This window comes from Lactuca saligna, chromosome 2, assembly GCF_052625555.1.
Source record: "Lactuca saligna cultivar CGN05327 chromosome 2, ASM5262555v1, whole genome shotgun sequence".
NCBI classification, from domain to species: domain Eukaryota; kingdom Viridiplantae; phylum Streptophyta; class Magnoliopsida; order Asterales; family Asteraceae; genus Lactuca; species Lactuca saligna.
The window spans coordinates 167,617,607-167,622,341 of NC_136418.1; positions in this window are offsets into that span (position 1 = coordinate 167,617,607).

Genomic DNA, 4,735 nt, shown 5'->3' on the forward strand with positions numbered 1-4,735 from the left:
CCTATGTTGTTTCTGTTTATGCTTTTGATCTGCATTGGCAATGACATCCCGAGATTTTTTATATCATGAAAATATATTTATTCGGAAATACTTTAATAATTTCTTTATCATATTTTTGGAAACAAATTCCGCAACATATTTCTTCAAAAGTATATTGTGATTTTCAAACAAAACATAAAAAATCGGTATTTTCTGACCGTGAAATTGGAGATGTCACAATGTAACATCCTGGAATAGCAAGAGTAGAGTTGAATGACTAAAAGTGTAAGTTTTGGAGGGCAACTCAGCGAGTCCATGGATGGAATCGGCGAGTAGGGTCGCGACTTTGGTCGCGTGTCAAGTGACCTACTCGGCGAGTCCAAAGATGGACTCGGGGAGTAGGTGCTGAGTGGAGAAAACCCTAATTCTCGGGGTTGAGCTCTATATAAAGAACATTATGTTTCCTCCCCAGCCTCTTTGTTTCCCCTTGAGCCCCAGAAACCCTAATTTCGTGGAGGAACACCATTGTTGGGCAAATTGGAGCTTGGAGAAGTGCTAGTTGAAGAAATCTTGAAGGAGAAAAGGCTTGGATCAAAGGGTTTTGCTTGGATTCGAGTTTCATTGTTGTTGGGGCATTCTTTGAAGGTAATATCTCGTTCTTGAGCTGCTATTGTCTAGATTCTTCATTTTTGGTGGTGTTGAGATCACATATTTTGGTGTTTTGGAGTCTAGAGGTTAGATTTGAGGTTGCTACCTCAGATCTGGAATAGAGGAGGGTTGGAATGCCTGAGAGTCCCTGTGATTGAGTATTTAGTGAAGCTATCTTGTCCCAAACTTTATCCCTAATGTGTATAATGCCTAGATCTTCATGGATTCACGTAAAGTTTGCCACTTTACGTGATGGATGGGTTGTAGGAGGCTAGATCTATGTTTTGGATCAATTGCATGGCCTGGAATGCTTCTGTATGGATTCAGACCGGTGGTACTCGGCGAGTCACAAGGGTGGACTTGACGAGTTTCTTGAAGATGAGCTGGAACTCGATGAGTTGGATGAACAACTCGGCGAGTAAGTTGAAGATAGCCTTAGACTCGACGAGTCTGTTCTTGGACTCGGCGAGTCTTGTCGAAGAGTCCCAATATTTTCTAGATGAGTCGAGAATCGGTGAGTCAAGGGATAACTCGGTGAGTTGGGTGCGAGTGGACTCAGAGTGGTTGGACTCGGCGAGTCTCGGGGTGACTCGGCGAGTCAGGTCGCGGATTGAGGGAAGTTCTGAGCTTGGGTACTCGGCGAGTCATCGGGTTGACTCGGCGAGTAGAGTCAGTCAGGGGTTGACTTTGACCTTGTCCAAGGGTTGACAAGTTGTCTTCTAGGGGTATTTTGGTAAATAAGGGTGTATATTGAGTTGAGTGTTTTGGTGTTCAGTGGAGGAGTTCGTGTCGGAGTTCGGAGCAACGGGATCTTATCCTTTCAGCCAGCAGTTTCGAGGTGAGTTATCCTCACTATATCAACAGGGTCTAAGGCACCAAGGCCGACCCTTTTATCGGATTGAGATCCGGGTATCTATTGATATGTTATTGTTTTGATATGTTTGCTGGTTAAGGTCAATATCCTAGTAGATAGGATGATGCTATGCTAGTGACCGGTTAGGTCGGTATCCTGTTAGAGTATGTTGTGTTATGTGATCTACTAGATCGGTTTGCCTGAATATGAATTGTTATGGGATTGTATGTTTATGTGCACATAGTTGTTTGGACTGGAGTTGGGTTGAGGCGGGTCCTGCTTTGTGCTGTAGGCCAAGATACCCAGGGCGGACCGGTTATTCCGAAGGCCCAGCGAGTGGTCCGAATAGGCTGTAGGCCCCACGATGGCGGACCAGACGTGCCGAGGCTCGGAGAGTGGACCAGGCCGACTGAAGGCCCGATGCGGGCGGACCAGTCATACTGTAGACTCAGAGAGTGGACCAGGTGAGTTGAAGGCCCAGTGCGGGCGGACCAACCATACTGCAGACTCGAGGGACATGATTGGACACGGAGGGTGGACCAGGTGGACTGAAGGCCCTGCAAGGCGGACCAGTCCCACAGTAGACCCGATATGCATGGCCGTTCTGTGATTCGTTATGAGATGGAGTGATATGTGTATGGTATTCGTGGTTGGTATTTTGGGGGTATCTCACTAAGCTTTCGGGCTTACAGTTGTGGTTTAATGTTTTTCAGGTTCTTCAGGAGACTGTGGCAAGGCGAAGGCGTGATCGTACCGCTCCTCATTATTTTGTAGTAATGTGATTATGGGAATACACTAAATGATTTGCATTGAAAACCTTTTTGTAATAATTTAATGAAATCCGGTTGTTTTTGAAAAATTTAAATTTATTGGATTTTTCGGTTGTTACAAGTTGGTATCAGAGCCTTGGTTTGAGCGAATTGGTGGAACACTTGTGTGACTCCAGTCTCAAATCGAGGAGGGTTTTCAAAAGAGAATTTAAAATGGTTTTCAAAATAAGTAAAGGAGGACGCGGAGGTACGATCAGCCGGAACCAGGAAGTAACCCCCAAGTATCATACATGATATTTGTTTTATTGAGCTTTGATAGAACAGCATGCTAGAGTTAGGCTAGGGATCTTCAAGATTTCTTGATGTGTTTCCTGATTTATGATGCCTACTAGCCTAGAGTTTTCTTGTGAGAGATTTCTAGTGTTCCTCTAGTTGTGAGGATAGAGCGTTGTTATGTATGTTTCGCTAGGGTGTTGTGGAAGTACTTCATACAAATATGGGTAGGTGTGGAAGGTAGTATGGGCCCGTACTACTGAAAGCACAGGACCCATACGCGTATCAGGGAAACCATGACCTCTAGGGTTGGGATGAGAGTTGGTTCCCGGGATAGTGGGAAGTGTCTGAGATTTTGGTGTTTTATTTTCAGTATGGAGATTTCAGGGCATGCTGGAAGTGGATCCGGGTCAGGATCCGGAGCAGGAGAGGGAGTTCCGGGTGGGTCCGTACAACTTGAGGTTGTCAGCCAGATGAGTACACGCGAGTTGGATGCGAGGATTCACGAGATCCTGCGTGATGAGGTTGCTGCATTGTTTCGGGCTGAGCTGCCGGAGTTGTTTGGGCCGATCAAGACCGCCATGGTGGAGTATTTTGATGAGCGCTATGCGGCTCTCACGGAGACGGCTGCCGCAACGGCTACAGTGGCTGTAGCAGCGGCAGGGGAGGAGCTAGTAGAGGTTTTCAGTATCGGGACTTCGATAATACGAAGCCTCCCACCTTTGATGGATTTCAGGATCCGATCGTTGCTATGAGATGGTTATCAGATGTGGAGGGATGTTTCTTCACGTGTTCACGCACTGCTGATCAGAGGGTGAGGTGCGCTCTGAACCTGTTAAGGCTCAAGGCAAAGGATTGGTGGAGATTGACCACGGGGTCACACTCGGATGCGCAGAGGGATGCGATTTCATGGGATCAGTTCAGAGAGATGTTCAGTACTCGTTATGTTCCGCAGGTCGAGAGGGAGAGGTTGGCTCAGGAGTTCCTCGAGCTGAAGCAGGATTCAGAGTCGGTGACAGAAATCACCAGGATGTTTACTGAGAGGGCGATGTTTTGCCCTGAGTTCGCTTCGGAGTAGGCTCAGATGTCCCAATATTTGAGTATGCTAAAGAGAGACATCAGACAATTTGTGTCCGCGCAGAGGTGGGGGACATTGTTGGAGTTGCAGGAGGCCGCCAGGCGGCGTGAGTTAGAGATTGAGTTGCAGTTGCGTGAGCTGAGGCAAGCTCCGGTTCAGTCGGAGCCGGCGACGAAACGGTCTAAGACTGTTGATTCCAGGATGGGAGATCAGGGCAGCCACGTTTGTGGAAAGTGTGGGAGGGGTCACGCCGGAGTTTGTCGGTCCGGTGGAACATGCCGCAAGTGCGGAAAGGAGGGACACTATGCGAGGGATTATCGGCAGTCAGTGCCGGTTCGGGATTTGAGGATATGTTATCATTGTCATCAGGTTGTGCACTTGAGGGTCAACTGTCCACAACTTTTCTGCAGGACCGGTGCAGGCTCCAGCACCGGCCACGTTGAGGATCACAGGTGGAGGTCAGGGTGGAGCGGAGCCCCCAAGGGTTTAGGGTCGTGATTTTCAGCTTGCTGCTGCGGGTATGTTTCTTTCCTGTTGTCTTGATTATTTATGATTATTGTGGAGTATCGTTTATCTGCTAGTCTCGTTGGATGGTTATGGAATTGCGTTTTGGGTTTTCGTGTGGTATCCGTTGTTCCTTAAGGGTTTGGCGAGTTGTGTTCGGGATTTCGTTTTGGTATCCTTTGTTCCCTGAAGGATCGATATGGTTATGGATTAGTGCTTCGAGCTATCGTGGATTATCTTTGTGAGGATTAGTGGCGGATGCGGCGTTGGTTTGAAAGTCGGGTAGCCTCTGCAGTCTGAGGAATGGATATTTGAAGATTGGGTTCCTTTCGAGCGGGTTGTGCAGTGTGGAAATATGATTTTTTTTTTATGAAAGTTGTTAGCGCTGGTGAGAAACAATTTGCGTGTAAGTGTTGGTTTTCTGCAAGGTTGTTTTGGGAGATCGGTGATGGCGACCGGTGGTTAATTGTCAGTGTCTTAAGTGGGGGAGAATTGGAAATTCTCCGAATGGTCGTAGGCTTGAGAGGTTGTTTAGCTGCTTGGGGAATTCAGCGGTATTTCTATCAGCCGAGAGCAGGCTCGTATGGGTGAGTAACAGGCGTACGGAGCGGAATACAGACCTAGGGCATT